This window comes from Lathyrus oleraceus, chromosome 6 (genome assembly GCF_024323335.1).
Source record: "Lathyrus oleraceus cultivar Zhongwan6 chromosome 6, CAAS_Psat_ZW6_1.0, whole genome shotgun sequence".
Classification (NCBI taxonomy): Eukaryota; Viridiplantae; Streptophyta; class Magnoliopsida; order Fabales; family Fabaceae; genus Lathyrus; species Lathyrus oleraceus.
Window position 1 is genome coordinate 464,040,332 of NC_066584.1, and position 19,073 is coordinate 464,059,404.

Here is a 19,073-nt window from a genome sequence, read left to right on the forward strand (position 1 = left end):
TGCTAAACAATTCTGGTCCTGTCCTATGTATTCTGTAATAATGAGAGGCTCGGATTTGACCACTGTTTTTTTTTATAGTCAAGAACAAAATTTATTAAGAAAGCCAAGGCATAAGATATACCACAGATGAATTTTACAAAACTAACAATAAGCAACCAAAACACAGCACACTCTCATCAGAACAAAAGATGTCCTAAGCAAAACAAGCAACCAAAAGCTCCGGACCTTCAAAAGGGGCATTCCGAGAATTGAACTCGGGACCTCTCGCACCCTAAGCGAGAATCATACCACTAGACCAAATGCCCGAATATGAAAAGCTTTGACTGTGAATGTGGAAATTTGACAGTTCAGGCAATTATTCTAGGCAGACTGAATTTTTACCACATTTCATCATTGCATGGGTAGCATACACATTTTACTATGTGAGAGTTGTATTGCCAATTTCACATTTCCAGTACATTATACACAGGGAACTGTTGGAATTAAAAAGAAAATGGCTAATCCACCTAACATTTTCACATTATTATACAACAACAATAAGCTTTTATTAGGTGAAGTTGGATAGATGAAACAAAAGTCGTCATAATGTTATTATAACTTATAAAATAAATCATATATATAGCCAAAATATGGTCCTTTGTGCATTTCTCAATAGTTTTGTTTGTAGTTTTTCATGGCATTTTTCTACATCTAGCAATTGTGCCACAAAGCATATCATATATTCTCTTTTCTATGGAATTTATAGATTTCCTCCACATGTGTTCAAACCAATTAAGTCGATATTTAACCATATTATCAACAATATGTGCTCGTTTGCTATCCCAACTCTCCCTTTAATGCTAAATCTCTAATCCTATCTCATTTTTATCTTGTTAGGAATCCTTCCTTGTCTATTATTTTCACTCATCCAGTGCATCTTCTTCTAATTCCTAATCCTATCACATATTTATTTGTAAGGGCTTCCTTTTTCCCTATTATTTTTACTAATCAAGTGCATCATCCACATGTACCTCACCCCTGCTACACTGAGTAATTTTGTGTTGGCTTTTTACCATCCAACACTTCATCTCAAACAACAACGCAACTTTTTTACGTTATTATAAAATAAATTATTTGTCAATTCTGATTGCATAAGGAAGAGTTTGTCATGTTAGGACATGAGTTTGACTACTAATACATTATTCATGTATCACAGTCACAGCAGTCATCTCAAGGCATTCACATGCATTCCTGAAGCCTAATTGTTTTTTAACTAATAGAACAAGTCAGGCTTGTCAGTTTCCATAAAAAAAAATTTGTTTCTTATTTATATTGATTTAAACAGTTAACAATGAAAACCTTCCAGAGCTTCAAAACAATTATAAAAGAAAAGGGGCATTCCGAGAATCGAACTCGGGACCTCTCGCACCCAAAGCGAGAATCATACCACTAGACCAAATGCCCTGATATGAAAAGTTTTTTATTGTAAATAACTTAGTTGGCACAATTGTTTTAAGGGAAAAAATTGAAGTACATACCTTTTATTTTCACCACATCATCACTAAACAATTGGATGACAAGATTTACTTCAAATATCCATATCCAATAGGATTTCGTTATGTATTCTGATCAAGACTGAAGCAAAAAAAACAATGAAATTCCATTTGCAGAGGTAATGTCTAGGCCTTAACCATAGTGGTTACCCTATTATTCAGTGTTTTTCGTGTTATTATTATATAGACGGAAACTGGGGCTTCATCAAAGCCAAGAAGTTGATGTCAGATCTCTTTTTTTATACCATCGGTTCTCTTCTTTTCTTACAGTAAAAAGCTGAATTCATCGAAGTCAATGGAAACTTACAAGCATCTTGTTGTGTTGTGACTAAGTGTGAAATTTCAACAGTCGGAAGTCCTACAACCAGAGACTTATCCTTAAGTAGCCTGAAGGAAGAAAATCAGAGCAGACACAAAACTACATAAGAAAGAAGGGTTAGCAGCAGAGATGATGAAAATGGTGCAGATTATTTGAAGAGAATCAAACTCTACTCAAAGGAATGATGCTTACTAGGAAAGATAGGAGTAATGTCAAGGGATTATCCTTCTTCCAGGACAGCTGCATAAGAAGGAAACAACCAGGTTTAATGTCAGAAAAGGAGTGTAGGAAGTAATTAATTTTTGCGAAGTTTCTACTATCCCAAAAATCACCAGAAAAGGAATGTATGACAACTGCAATATGCAAATCAATCTACACATCAGAAACCTCTTTGATAAAGAAATCCAAGCCCAATAATGCTGAAATTGATGCTACATTTGGATTTCTGTCTCTGCTCCAATTCCTCAGACAGTGATAATGTCTAGACCTTAACCATTGTGGTTACTGTATTATTCAGTGTTTTTCGTGTTATTGTTATATAGACGGAAACTGGGGCTTCATCAAAGCCAAGATGTTGATGTCGGATCTCTTTTCTTATACCATCGGTTCTCTTCTTTTCTTACAGTAAAAATCTGAATTCATCGAAGACAATGGAAACTTACAAGCATCTTGTTGTGTTGTGACTAAGTGTGAAATTTCAACAGTCGGAAGTCCTACAACCAGAGACTTATCCTTAGTAGCCTGAAGGAAGAAAATCAGAGCAGACACAAAACTACATAAGAAAGAAGGGTTAGCAGCAGAGATGATGAAAATGGTGCAAATTAATTAAGAAGGGAATTGAACTCCATTGAAAGGAATGTTGCTTTCCAAGAAAGATAGGAGTGGTGTCAAGGGATTATCCTGCTTCCATGACAGCTATGTATGAAGGAAACATCACTACAAGATGTTTCCTATCGAGAGGTAAGTAGCTAAGTCGTAAGATAAAAGGGAGCATGGACTTAATATTGATCCTTTGAATGTGATGAGAAAAAGGAGGAAAACGACTTAACGGAGCACATGGAGGCACATAGGCTGCAGTGCATGTTTGTATATAATGCCAGATGGACGTTGAGTTCTTTACATTTGTGGAGGAGAAACAATGGAAGGAAGGTGAGGGTTTTGGTTGAAAATGAGAGCATCTCATAACTTTACAGATGGTAAGCTGGTCCGAGAATTAAGCTCAACAGTTCAAGAAACCTCCCAACTTGCGTGGAAGTAAGGGTGGACTCAAAATCAGTCATCAAGAGGCATTTAAGGGAGTTAATGTGCAGTTGCAAAATATGCAGGGTTCAGCAGGATTTTTCATGTTTGCACTAGTAAGGACAGAGGTTTTGTCAAAAGTGGGGTGTTTGGCTGGCTAACTTGAGGGAGATCAGAGCTAATTTCAAGGAATTACATCTGTTGATGGAAGTTGGAGAAACGGAGACAGAAATAGTATTGAGAGAACCGACTATGGCTGAATCAACTGCCTCATTCAAACCATACAAATTCATAATACCTATAATTGAGCTAGAGGGAGCGATAGGTTTTCCTGTTCTTGATTTAAAATCAGAAGACCATCAAATCCACATGAAGTAGGAACATTAAAGGAACATTAATTGAAGTTTTTTATGGTTATTCATTAATTTTTGTTTTCATTGCTTTTCTTTATATGATCAATTCTGAATTGAATTTAGGAGCACTTCGCTATTGAAAAAAGATAGTATAAACTTGAACTAGGATTATTATTCATGATAGATAGTTACTATAAGAACATAAAACTGTTAACACATAAATTAGCATTCTTTCATATTTTAGATAACATTAGCGCTGTTTTAATACTGGAAGCCTACATTGCTCTCAGTTGGTAAGATTAGAGAATGCTCAGCATTTATAAGCTATAACAACTATTCAGACCATATTACTATCTCATGTGTGACTCTCAACATTTTACACATTTAGAAAGTAAATTCAGTGCCCTACACCAAAATGACATTTGTACAATCCCATTTCCCAGAAGTAACCAGAAAGCACAGCAGAATATTAGAATATATAGAAACAGTTGGAAGAAACATTTAAACAAACAGTTAAAGGGCATTCAAGATAAAACCATATATTCAGTAAATGCCAAAGAATTTGAACAAAACATGTTACTAGAGTAGATTCCATTAGGATTTAAAAAAAGAGTGTGTGATTGTGTGGTGAAAAGGTGAAGCTATAGAGAAGAAGAATAACCTGATATGTAAAACGATTGAAAGCTCTGCTATGAATGTATCCGTGTTCACAAGAGACGCCGTAAACTTAAGGTATTTAAGGAGGTAGAATTGACGGGAAGAAGAAAATAGAATTAAATATGTAAATTTTTTAATTTTGTTTTTAACGGTATTGTTTTATTTTAATTTTTTATAATTAATTTATATTAAAATTATTTTTTAAAAAATATTAAATATTTGATTTTAATCATTTTAATATATTTTTTAAAAAGTCAAAAAAGAAATTAATAAAATAAATCTCAAGAAAATTAATACTCAACAAAAATCGAATCATATTACAAAATTCAAAGACGAAAACAAACAAGATTAAAAAAATAATATTAACAGTTGACGTATTATTTTAAATCACTACAGATTTAAGATATAAAAAAAACTCTTTTTATTTGAACTATCTTAATATGTAATTTTAATTTAATCTAAAATCTGAAAATTGATAATTCTTTCACGCAAAATAATCTTATTATACTTTTTCTAGAAAATTCAAATACTTACCAACCAAATGACAATAAGGTCTTTTTGAATATCCTTTGTAACACGGATAACCCTTGGATCATTAGGATATGTACAACAAATGTCAAATCATTTCAGACATAACGTAATATCATATCCCTAAGTGTATCGAAAAATAAGTGATTTAATTTTCCATCATTTGTACAATCAATTAAGTATCTTAAAGAATCGTTGTTAATGATGTCACATTGGCTCAAGTTTTTATTTAGTCAGGAGTTGGTTATGGAAGAGTCTACATGCAAACGAGGACATTTTCATTGGAACTAACTTATTCCAAACACAATCAGTATGGACTCTAAAATTAGCCTCCAAATCCTAGGTAAGCACTCAATAAACTTCGTTAACAAGATATTAACCATTAGAGTTAAGTAGTCATATCCATTTATGTACTTTGTTAACCTGCACACACAAATAAAGGTCGCCATAAGAGTACCACAATTTAAAAGTAATTCTTCCTCCCAAGCAAGCAAGCGGCGTCTCCACCTCCTACAATCACTATTTACATTTCACCCTCATCTGCACATATCAGTCACTGACACCTCTTTACCTAGAAAAAATCATACATCCTATTAAATTCATATCTTAACAATGATTCATCCATCCAAGAATCATGTCAAAAGTAAATATTTTTGTCATTCCCCTCATCTCTAAAAAGAGACTCTCCAAACCACATATCCAAAGGCACGCCCTCTCATTATCTAATAAAAGACAAAAAAATTGACCACTTTATGTCTTTCTTCCACCATCTTGAGCCCTACATCTTTAATTACCATAGTTATGCATCAGTACCCTAAGCCATAATCCTTTCTGATCTGATTAAACCCTCTAACACCATTTTATAAGTACGAATAATTAAACTATTGTACCCAACTGACATTTCTAACTTCCTCACTTCCTCTAAAAGAAAAAATTTAAATAGAGATTCAATTTAAAATATAATATATATTGGAGCCTTAGAAAAAAAATTCAGAGAGAAGAACGAGGCAAATTAATTTATTTTGCTTTGTTATTTTAGGAGTATTTTTTATTTTGAAATAATTTTTGTTTGCATTTGTTACGTAATATACAAGTTACTTATAAAAAATATAATTGTACTTGTTAAAAGTGTAATGAAAGTTTGAGAGAGTCAGCTCATGTGTGGATGATGAGGGAATCTGTGTTTTTTGAAGTTAATGAATGATCCCTTTTCACAACGTTGAGATTAGGTTATATAGACGACCCTTGGGCCAGGAAAAATGTTTTTTCCTATCCTAATGGGTAACGTCCGAGTAAAGAAAGACTAAATCTCTGTCAAAATGCAGTGAAGGTAGTTTCCCCTTTGACTGGTATTTTCAAGTTGTCATTCCTTGGGACACTTCACAGACCACGTATGTTAAATGTGGAAAATTATTGATTACGGACCCAAAACCATATGGGGCGACCTGCAATACACTTTGGCTGCTCAACCCTACTTCGGGTGCTCGCCCAACACTACCATACCTTGTTCGAGCGGTCTCCTCCATAACTATTTCTTTCTAGGCCTAACGAAATGATATTTAACCCATGGTCCCTCAAGCATGGGGAATTGGAAAGGGTAAAGTGATTAACCCAAACGGGTGACGGTCTTACTAGTATTTGTTGGGTGAAACTATATAACGCACAAGTATACACAGTCCACAGTAACAAGTGATAAAAGTGAAAATATCGTTCCCACAGGGAGTGTAATAACTTAGATTGATTTTCAAAACTTTCTTTTGTGAATAAGCATGAGCAAAAATAACAATGCTTTATGATTGTCAAGAGTTCAGTTTTTAAGTAAACAATGATAGAACTAAATTTGTTTTAAATAAGTGAAACCAGTAATAGAGAATATGTTAGGTGATCCGCTGTCGCGCGCGGATCAAAAACGAGTATTTTTTACAAAACGTAGTTAGCGACAAATTGACTCGGATTATCGTTCTCACAAGGATCCTTGAATGAATTAACCAATGATAGTAACGATTAAAGGGGTTTTGGTTGGTTTAGGATTCAATTAAAAAAATAGATTAAAATAAGTGATTATTGAAATAAGCTGTAGCAATAATTTACTGATTCAGTCTTTGCCTATCATCGACTATCGTAATTCCAACCGCAGATTAACTGTTCCTATTCGATTATAATATCAACTGACAAGCGCAATTGATAGTATAAGTTGTATGTTCCTATTATCCGAATTAAGCAAACGGGATTAAGTTTCATGAATTAAGCAAACATGAATTAAACGGACTCGATAACGAATTAAGCAAACGAAATCGTGACTATAGTTAGGATCACACAATCAATCGTATTAAATCAATATAGCATATGTAAATCGGATTAAGCAAACAAAATACATATATTAATATTGAAAGGAATAAAAAACCTGAATAAGAATTACTAAAATCTCAAGGTATCGGAACCAGAATACAGCAAATTGTTTGGATCGTTCTTCATGAGAATTCTTGCCAAAGCTTTCCAGTATTTCGTGAATAGTCGTTTTTCCCGTTTTTATTCCCAATGGTGTACGGCTGCTAGACCTAGGGGAAAACAAAGACCCGTTTTACAACTCAACTGGGTCGACCCAGCCCACTACAAATGACCCAACAAAAATACAAATAAAATTCTGCAACTTCAACAGACTTTCTGGCCCTGCTACAGTCCGATTCAGCTCTCGACTTCTGAACAAAAGTTGTAGATCTTTTCCTTAGCTTTCCAACGCATACTCACAAGCCTCAATCTGATACTCGTAGCTCAAGATATGATTTTTCTCGTGAAAGCTGCTAATGCTGAAAATATAATGCGAAAAACAAATAAGTATAAAAATAAAATAAATTATAAAAACACATTAAAACATAAAAGTAAGCAAAGCAAACCGAAGAAATGCTTAAGTACAAACACGGAAGAACGTGCATCAAAATGCACTGATCATTAGGCAATGATCAATTAATATAATTTATCTATTATGTGTGTGTATGATGCGATATTTCGTGTCAGGTGAGGTCAGAATGTGATCTTATGGTGTATTCCTACAACATCATAAGCATATGCAAGAAAGCAAGGGAACAAATTCCCAAGCCTCACGTTTAGCTATAATGCATGTTTGGTTTCTTTCTGAATTTCCCTTATGGTTGTATCTCTTTATGCCTAAAGTAGACATTCTAGTGAATATGTCTATCCTACTATTTTCAATTATATTTGTCATGAGTTCTACTTGTTGATGGATTCCTCATATCAACAAGCTTTTATTTTTTTCTAAGATGATCAACCAAAGAATCAAATTTATAACCTTAAAGTGTATGATAAAATCAGTCACTAACATCACATCAAATGACACAAAAGATTAATCTATATTAACTTCACATTTCTTAGTTTAGCTCATGATGGGTCGGTACATACATCAACATTGGTTCCTAAGTTAAACATTCTTAAACACATAATGTAAAAGAAATGAAAATTTAAGAGTAACTTCTTTGTCTTCTTGCAATCTTCAATCAGCAATAGACGGATTATGTCATGCTAGATACTGGTGCCTTATACTTGAGAAGAAGAAAAGATAAATTATCCAAACTTGACTCAACATACTTTCACACAAGTTTCTCTTAGTTTATTTTCTCTATTATTTTGAACCTCTTTTTCATTTCTTCAAATGGATCCTTTTATAGGCAGAATTGTCTAGAGTTTTGTGAGGTATTGGATCACGGGCTTCTTAATTATCCATCACTTTTGGGCCCATGAGAGTTAGTATATTCCCTTGATTCTTTCTCCTTCATACCACTACCATGAGAGGCACACAACACGTATAGCGGACAAAGCGTTTGGTTGCACACATGTTGTGCATAGGGGATAAGTCGTGTGATATAGTAGTTGTACTATTTTTAACTCGTTTATCTTCTAGCGCTTTGATCTTATCCATTTAATTTCCAACTCATCTTCCTTCTTCCATGCCAATCTCCTTCTTTTATCTCCTTCCTCTTGATGTTTTTCATTCCATTCAGCATCTTCTAGCCCTAAAGCCTACTGAACAAGAATTGCATTCCTGGAGTGACATGACTTGTCACCAGGGTAACTCCTACACATGAAAAAACATATAAAATTCAAAGTTAAAGCACCTTGTGTGCTTTTCCAAATCTAGCTAAAAATAGCAAAACTCAACTCAATGCTCAGACTAAAATCAAATAAAGCAGTAAAAAATCAAATGTTAAGAGCTCAAATATCTCATAATACGAGAGTTATTAGTATCCTTGGTAATGAGACCTTCAAGAACGACCAGGGTTTAGTCTCTTAAACATCACTTGTAAAGACGAATCCCTCTGACGAAACTTGCAAAATTAAGTCCCTCATGCGAGGCTCTAAGAGAAAGTCTCTCAAGTATTGATGATAACCAATTCTTCAAGGTTTACTAATAGTAAGTTAAGACTTTATGATCACCTTTATGGTGTTTGTTGTAGTGTTATATTTGTAAAAGGTATGGCAAAGGCAGGAGGGTTGTAGTCCTCATTAACGGCGAGGACCATATGCTTCCCCTTATGGAAGTTGCATCACCCTAAAGAGTCTCCCATTCGCCCAATTATGAAAAACATGGAGAAATATGTTTCTTGGGCAGAGAGAAGTGAGAGACAATACCTATTTCATCATAAAAGTGGTGCCCATCGTGGGGCCCTAGTAAAACTAACTTGGGCCATACCTCTTTCATCATCATTTGAGGATGGCTTACGAAGCTCTACATTCCAGCATCAACACCATAGCAGAAGGTTCTCTGGTGGAAGAAGTTCCAACTCCTCTCCAGAGGAAATACGTCTGATAGGTATTAACCACGACTTCATATCCCCGTGGTACCCCAAAAAGGAATATGGATAATCAAGAATCAATATCACATTCTCTAGTAGTGATGTCGCTGGAATCCTCCCTCAGAATAATAACCCACTGGTCATCATGGTGAAACATAGCAACTGGGACATCAATTGGGTCTTTATAGACACTGGAAGTTCAATTGACGTCCTATTTTGGAATGTTTTCCAAAGGCTTTGACTTGATCCCAATGACATCAAAGCCTTTCAGGGGTCGTTAATATGACTGTCAGGAGAACTGATACAAGTGAAGGGCCACCTAAACATAGACACAACCTTTGGCAGGGGATCAGATACTAAGGTGATCGAAGTTAGTTATCTCATAGTAAACGTTATGTTACCCTACAACATCATCCTAGGGAGACTTGTCAGCATTGTGTTGGAAGAGGTTATTTCCACTCGATATTTGGTCCTGAAGTATCCACTTCTGAGTAGGCGAGTCAGGGAAGTTCGAGGACATCGGAAAAGCTTTTAAGAGTGTTACCTGAGCATCCTGGAGACGAAAAGGGAAAAGCTCTCCCTTGTGGGTGCCCCCTCCCTAAAGCTCTAGATGCAAACATCAATTATTGGAATCGTAGGTTGAGTGTTGCAACGAGAGACTCCCTCCCACATAGGAATTGAAGGAAGTCGGGATAGCCCCCCCAACCCATCAAGTGATAAAGATATGAACTTCACTTAGCAAGGAAGCAAAATGTGAGTTAGTAGACCAAATCATCAGAAATGTCGACTTATTCACCTGGTGTCATACCCCAAAATTTGCCTGTTAATTTTTATGATAAATTGATTTATGCATGACATTCATTTCACATTTGCATTCATTCATTAGCATACATTCTCATATAAATTATAAATTTTAATTTATTTATTATGTGATACAGATATAAAAAATAATAATAATTTTGGTTATCTGTATGATATAAATAAATTATATATATATAAATAAAATAGTTTTAATTTAATGATAAATAAAAATAGATTTGAATTTTAATTGTATAATTAAAATTTTAAATTAATTTTATTTGTTAAAGCTCATTAAATTATAATAACTATTTTTTATAATTTAGTGACTCATGTTCCATTTATTCATTATTTATAAATAGTATTTATTTAGTAATTCACGTTTTTTACTTAATAAAATTTATTTATAAGAGTAACATTTTTTAAGCCCATAAATTATAAAATAATTTTGGTTGATATAAGTAAGAATAATTTTGATTTTTTTTTAAATGATGAAAGTAAAAATAGAAATAGATTTAAATTTTAATTCAATTATGTAACTAAAATTTAAATTAATTTTTATTTAAATTATTCATTATTTATAATAATATTTGTATTTAATAAATATTTAGCAAGGTTAAACCCTAACTCTCCTAAAGTATAGGAAGGGATCCAAATATTTAGCAAGGTTAAACCCTAACTCTCCTAAAGTATAGGAAGGGATCCAAATATTTAGCAAGGTTAAACCCTAAAGTATAGGAAGGGATCCAAATATTTAGCAAGGTTAAACCTTAATCCACACCATTATAAATACTTCATATGGCTGCAGCGAGAGGGGGGAGACGAAAAAGAGGAGAGATACAGTAGAAGAAGATACACAAGGCAAGGCAGAAGCAAGAAGATTCACGGGCAGGGAAAAGAGAAGCAACCATAAAGCACTCATAGCCTGAATAAGAACAACACACATACAGTGAGCAAACTAGAAGAATTAAATCCCCAGTAAGTGTTCATTATGGAATTTGCATCCAGCATGATTACCTTGCAATACTCCTTAATTCATGCATGAATAATATTGGTTTAATATATATATTGAGATGATGTATTCATGGTTTGGTGGATGTTGATATTGCTTTATTCAAGTATGCATCTGTTCTTGATATGTCATAGCATGTTGGAGAAATTCTGTTTGCATGATTAAAGAATTATATCTGCCATTTAATTATTATTATATGAGTGTTGTTTCTAGCATGATTATGTTTATTTCACATGCTGTTATTACATAATAATGATGATGATGATATAATGGTGATAATATAAATCCTTGGTTGTCTTTAACATGTATGTGTAAGGTTTGTTTTATCATTATCACTTGCAGTAAAGAGAACTAATACATGAGTAATATAATATAAATTTTTTGATTTGTGCATGACTATTTTTATTATTGCATGATGATTACATATAATCTTATTTTATGTGTGTGGTTTGATATAAGATGAAGTTACAGGTTTGTTATATTCACATGAAAGAAACAGCATGAGAAAAAATAAAGTAGTTTGCCGTAAGAGAGAAAGTTGTAACATGCATGGTGGTGTTGTGTCAAAATGGAAAAATCCATGTAGAATTAATATATATTTTAATGAAGGTGAATAAATAACGAATGGACCAACATGGCTCGTTGGTAGCTCCCCCTCACTGCAACGTAGAGGTCCTGGGTTTGGTCCCTCAGGACCTATTTTTTCGCTTTTCAGTGTTTTTACTATGTTTACTCCCTTTCCACTATAATTAATTCACCACTATTTTTCTATTATTAAAATAAAACCCATTATATAATTTTCTAATTAATATATTATATTAATTATTTAAACTAGGATATAATTTAATCTAGTTTATTAATTAAATTTTCATATATCACTTAATTAATTAAATTTAATCTAATTATTTTTTTTAATTTATTTTTTTTTAGTTTAATTAGGTTTTATTAGTTTGTATGCCCTTTTAATTTTGTACTCGTTAATTAAGATTTAGATATTTTATATCCCCTTTTAAATTATGTACCCCCATCCCGAAGCCATGTAATAGCGTAGTCTTATTTTTCGCACTTTAATTTTTCCATACTGTGAATATAATTGTCTACATGTATGCTAATAGGATTGCATGGAAAGATAAATAATCGAACTTAGATAAATTAATTCAAGATAATATATTCGAATCCAATCATTTCCACACTTGCACCTCTAGGGTAACCCTTTCTTTGTTGCCTTACGATATTATGGTCATGTCCCGCGAATGTGGGAATACCCTTAGCAAAGACCCTTTCGATTAAATCATCATCATCCCTAAACAGATAAGTCATAGTCCATTCGATCAAAAGGTCAATGTCCCTACAAGATAAATCATAGTCCCTCGAACGTTGCCTTCGAATATATGACTTTGTCCCTCGATGACCCTTCGTTGTAGCCTACGATTAAATGATGATCGTCCCTTCGAATGCTAAAGTATCCTTACAAATGTTGCCTTCAATGACCAATCGACGACCCCACGATGTCCCTTTACATCCAAAGGATAAGACTACTTGCTTCTCAATAGTAAGGACAGTTTTACCCTCCTAAGGATAGGAAATACCTATAAAGACCTTGGTTAGGTATAACTCTTAAATGCTTGCTCACAGCTTAAAATACTTTTCACACCTCACACTTTTCAAAACATCTTTTAGAAAATCACCACTTGGTATACATTCGCACCAGAATCATCGTCGAGTTATATCTTTCTAAACATCTTTCAAAATCAAACGAGATAAACACTTTGTATACATTCGTACAAGAATCATTACAAAGTTAAACTCTCCTTTCAAAATATTTTCTAAATACACCACATTTCTCAAACACTTTCTCAAACAAGGAAAACATAAGTGAGTTAAGCAATTAAGAGCTCATGGATAACCATGGATACAAAGGGTGCTAACACCTTCCCTTTGTATAATGTACCTCCCAAACTCAAAATCTAATCAAGGTTTTTCCTGTTCTTTTCCGCCTTTCCTTATTGGATAAAAGAAAAGTCGGTGGCGACTCTTGCTATCCGCAACATTGCTCTTCAAAGCAAAAACACAAAGTCAGTTCACCGTATCACAGAACTGGCGACTCTGCTGGGGACTCTTAAAAAGAGAGGTTACCTTAAAGATAAGATCACTTATGTTTTTGAATTGTTTCTTTGTCTAATTTACTTTTAAGGGATTGTTTGGGTATTCTATGCTTGAGTGAAAGATCCTACACCCGGATCTAGTGTACCTTAGGTAAGTACCAAAAGATCATCGCGACTGTCCGGCGTATACTGGAATGGTTAAAATGATGGCTACGGTTAATGTGACACTTTGGATGTCCTGATGTTCCTCATGTTTACTCGAGGAAAAATTTGGCGTCTGCGTGGTGTCATCAAAGCATTAACCAGACCTTTAGAACCCTAATTGACTCATCCTAGCCATTAGAAAGTAGTGAGATAACTGACTTCGGTTCCGACTAGGGTTGGTTGATACTCGATACTACACTCTTTGAGATTGGACTTTAGGGAAATTTTGGTCAACCACTTGGTGTTGCACTGAAGTGGACTTAAGGAAAGGTCAATGATTTGAGATCCTTCTAGAACCCGGTTACTATTCTAGGACAGGTTGAACCAACCAAACTTCAGTGGGGAGGGTACTTACCTATGGAACTCATGCAAGCCTTAAAACCTAGGAATGATTGTGGTGTGACTTGTTTGTGCTTGTTACTTACTTGACATCATAACATCATAACATCATGACATCATGGCATTGTACTAACCATTTCGAGGACTTAGGGATTTAACTTTGCTCTGTTTTGTAGGGCTATGGCTTCCAGGAAGACCACCCGGATCAATTTTGTAGCGACCTCTCCTCAACTCAAGGATTTAGTGTCAGAACTTCCCGATCATGCTCAGTTCATCAAGAAACATGGTTATCTCCTCAATTTAGTTACCACCGGTTTCAAGGAAGATATGATGAGAGTTCTTTTCCAGTTCTTCGATCCTAAATATCATTGCTTCACCTTCCCAGATTATCAGTTGGTACTGTCGCACCTCGAAAAAAATGGGGATACGACTTCAAAGCGAAGCGCAATCGCACGCTCGCAATGATGGACTGAACAGAGTCGCCACCGAACTTTATTTATTCTCAAAAATGGGAAAAGGAAAATATCGATAAAACTCCTAAAAGAAAGGATAAGATATGGTCATCGCAACCAATATCCGGGTTCGGGAGTCGATTACGCAAGGGGAAGGTATTAGCACCCCTCACGTCCGTTGTACTCAACGAGAACCATTAGGTTAGTTATGTGCGTTAGTGTTAGTTGAAATATTAGGATTTTCGAATTATTAGGTGGGAAAGAATAAATAGAATCAAAAGAAAAGAGAAGATGTTTTTGGATTTTTTAACGAAGGACTAAACCTAAGTTTTTTATTAGTGGGCCTGACAAGATTTACGAATCCTGCTCCTACGTATCTCAAAAGAGAAATCAAGGCTTACGTAGTTCTGGGTAGAAAAATGTTTGTTTGTTGGTCGATTTTAACGAAAGTTATATTGTATTAATCGACGAAAACATTTGTTTTACCCAAAATAGATGAGGAGTGAACGCATACCACACATCGAACGGATTTATAAATCTACATTCGGAAAAGCGTCATTTATCTCTACTCAACAATCGTGGCCGAAACATTGTTTTGTATCACTTAAGACAATATATCTTTAGTTTATGAAAAAGGTTTTTTGATTAATCGCACGGCGGCGAGAAAAGAGTTTGATCAGTTGGATGTATTTTGAGTGATGGCGAGAACTTGGATGAGCGAGATATACATCTCGAATCCTAGCCTCAGGAGTGCATGGTATACACCATGTTCCATTTCCATCTTTATTGAAAGAGTTTAAGATAGGAATTAAGTATTTTGGAATTTGATTGAGAAAGGGTTTGAAGAAACCGCATTGACAAATTTAGGCGATGGCGAGAGTTAAGATTGGCGAGGCATACGTCTCGAATCTTAACCTCAGGAGTGCATGATATACATCATGTTCCATTTCCACCTTTATTGAGAAAAGTGTTTAAATAAGAATTAGGTGTTTTGAGTTTTGTTGTGAAAATGACTTGACCTAGATCAAGTATTGATGGACGTTTTAAGAGAAATTTGGATAAGTGTTTGAGAGAGCAAAGTGAATGAATTTGAATGATGGCGAGAGCTAGGATTGGCGAGATATACATCTCGAATCCTAGTCTCAGGAGTGCGTGGTATACACCACGTTCCATTTTCATCTTTATTGAAAAAGTCTTGAATATGAATTAATATTTTTTTGATTTTTTATTAGAAAAAATGGCTTGACGTTGAATCAAGCGTTTGATGAAAGTTTGAAAGAAATGGAACGGAATAGGAGGGAGAAATGAATCGATTTGTTTATTGAGAAAATACTCGACGTTGGATCGAGTCATATTTTTGCATTTTTTGGAAATGGTTGATTTTATTCTTGTGTTAGTATCTAACTAAATAGTCAAACAAAATAAAGAAATAAAACAGTACAAAATTATTACACATCGGGGGAGTGGGGTACATTTTGTCAAATGGGGATTAAAAAATCATGAAATAATTAAATCGGGCCCAAACAACAAATAATGCAATGCATGAGTGTAAGTGCAAGAGAACCGGCTCATTGTAAGAAAGCCCAAGAGTAAGCTATGTGAGGTTGACGGCGATGCTTAAAAAAGCAATCGACTTACAAGGGTGTGAAAATGGGCTCGATATTGAATCGAGAAAAATATGATTTTTATAGTTTTAAAATGGTTTTGAATGAATGATGAAATTAAAAGAAAGAAAATCTGTGTTATTAAACAATAATAAAAACTATGAGTATAGGAGAAATTGATATAAAACATAAACATAAAAAAAAAATACCAAAAAAAATAATATGCCAAATACGAGTATTGAACCCACTCCACTAAAGACTATGAAATTACCCTCTCCCCACTAGGCTACTTATAATTAGCTACTATTTACAACAACCGTTTGAGTATATAAACCAGAAAGGATTGGATTACCCAAAAGAAACCCAGCCGCCTGGATTGGATTCTCAATCAATGATACTCCCCATATGGCTAGACGTAGGTTTGATGCAGATGAATACAAAATGATGCAGATGTATGCAATGCACTGGGCCATCCTCCAAGTCCTCCGATCATCTGTTGCACTGAGTTACGGCCTCTGAACCGATCACAACCATCTGAAGGAAAATGTAACCACAAATCCAACTCAAGGGTCCCGAAATAAACGGGAGATACATCATCATCATCATCACCAAACAATCTCTGATCAGATACCCATAACCTCTGAATCGGCCCGGGGAATCCTGAAATAAACGGATCCCCACTGATAAATAACTCGGACAGCACTCCGGCGTCTCGGCAATAAATGACCATAAATCCGACTGATAAATATGACTCTGATCCACGGAACAAAAAGTCATCATCAAAGTCACCATCTGAACATGCATCTGAAAGAATCACCCTCCCCTCACAGGTAAATTCTAATCAGGTCATCCTAAGGCGGATAATAGTCTCGACAATCGGGCAGAGATACTCAATGGGTTTGCCCTTTCGGGTGTGCCATTGTAGCTCTCCTGAGATCGTCTAAACCAAAGATCCGGGAAATGATCGGTCACCAGAGTCAATAGTTCAGATGAAGTAACTCAACCAAAGTGGGGTACCCCACAGAGGAAAGCACTATCAAATGAGCCTCGTCTGGCTTGTGGCATGTCACGTTGCAACAATATGCTGATTTAGCAAATGAGGAACGTGAGACCACACTAATCCTAGGTGTATACTCGGGCCTGGGTTTTAGCCTCACTCAGAACACCCACCCCAAAACAGAGGAACCACCTGCACAGAGGACGGCAACAACATGATAGTATGATGCATGCAAATATTTATGCAAATATATATACACTGGTTAGAATAATAAATGCAATAAACCAAGCATCGCAAGCAACCTAAACTATCCTAGAGCGCTAGGAGAGACTCGCTTAGGGAAGATGGACCAGCACAGGTCAACATCTGGTAATCCCCAGTGGAGTCGCCAGCTGTCGCATCCGCGAAAAACAACCGGCGGGCTAAAACAAAAAACAACACAGAGCCGCCACTGCGCGTTATTTATCCTAAGATAGGGAAAGGAAACGCTCAGAGAAACCTGGAAAGGAAATGGCCTCGCGACCAAAGAGAAAGGGTAAGGGAGTCGGTTACGCAAGGGGAAGGTATTAGCACCCCTCACGTCCGTCGTACTCGACGGGATCCACGTTCTAAAAAAAAGAAAAGGTTGCTAAAACACCACACACACACACGCACCGAAGACAACACAGGTGGGGTTAAGGGGGAGAGAGCTCGATAGGACGTCGCATCCTATGCCTACGTATCTCGTCTGGAACGAGAATCAGAGCTGCCGTAGTTCGGCTCACGCACGCCAAACAAGCAAATAAACACACCGGCAAACATGGAGCCTGAATGCCAATCACTGGGCTTACATCAGCATCCGAACCAAAACACACACCAAAGGGCAAACGTGGAGCCCGAAAGCCAATCACTGGACTTACATCGGCATCCGAACCAAACACACACAAGAAGATAACAAGCAAACACACACAAAAAGAAAAAAAGTGCCCGGAGAGACCTCGCACGGTCTCCTGCCTACATACCTCGTCTGGAACGAGGATCAGGGCGATGTAGTTCCCCTGAAAGGGAAAGAAAATCTAGCCAGAAACCAAGGGGAGACACACTACCAGGGAGCTGTACTCGAGCCTAGTGTTGTCATGCATCATTGCCCTATGTTGTGGTTTCTACCTACTTGCACAACTGCAAGCTAATCCTATCCAGGAAAACAAGCATGCAAGCATTAACAGATCAAAACAAGCATTTCAAGCAAATATTCACATAGCACACACTATAACCAGTCAAGTGAGGCTCAAACAATGGGTTTGACTGCCGAAGCAAGTCATCTGTACATGGGTAGTATTCGCTCTTAACCTTGCCATTGAGGGGCTAAGGTGAAGCAGATGAAAGGTGAGTGAAGATTAGACTTCACAGCTCTTATCCCTGACCAGGGAGAGCTTCAGACAAAGGAGCGTGGGTCCAGAATGGAGGGACCCTTCTACGCTCAAAGACTCTGACTCGATTGTGCAACAGCACAAAATCTTGGGTTTGTGTCCCAATGCATCAACACACAGCCGTGTGAGCAGAGGGACGACTCAACCGAATAGTGGGGGATAGATTGCATATCCCTTTGATCCACCAATTGCCTCATAGAGGTCTTTACCTGCTTGGCACAAATGTAAACAACCACAAACATCGCCTCTTAAGGAGGACTTCAGACAGTTGCCTGGCCAAGTAACAGGCCAGGTCTTCCAGACTACATGAAGTATAGAGATTCTACCTCCACTGGTTAAAAAACCAAGCAACAGCAAGCAAGTTCTTAAAGAACTGTAAGCGACTAAATGTACCTGAAATCAATCAAGTATCATCAGTACTCAGACAGACAAACAGTAAACAGCAAATGGTTAATCAGTTAATCTGTACAAGCAACACAAGTTAATGCACACAAGTGCAAGCTATAAGCTCAAGCTCAAGCATCACAACCTACAAAACAAAGTCAAATTAGTTCTCAATCATCAACCAAACTCAATTCAAATTGCCTTGAAGCAATCTCCTTAAGCATTGTGCATTTCATCCTGAAAATCCAAACCAAATGTGAGAAACTAGACCACTAGGCCAAGCCTAGGGTCCAAAGGGGATAAAAAATTTTAAACATCAAGTGCAATTCAACC

The 19,073-nt window shown here is 35.9% G+C and overlaps 2 non-coding genes across 2 annotated transcripts; both read right to left on the minus strand.

Moving 5' to 3' along the window:
- Positions 1-233: 233 nt before the first annotated feature.
- On the minus strand, positions 234-305 carry TRNAP-AGG (transfer RNA proline (anticodon AGG)). Its single transcript has one exon. It is a non-coding gene; the product is annotated as a tRNA-Pro (tRNA).
- Positions 306-1,371: 1,066 nt separating this feature from the next.
- On the minus strand, positions 1,372-1,443 carry TRNAP-UGG (transfer RNA proline (anticodon UGG)). Its single transcript has one exon. It is a non-coding gene; the product is annotated as a tRNA-Pro (tRNA).
- Between the last annotated feature and the right edge of the window lie 17,630 nt (positions 1,444-19,073).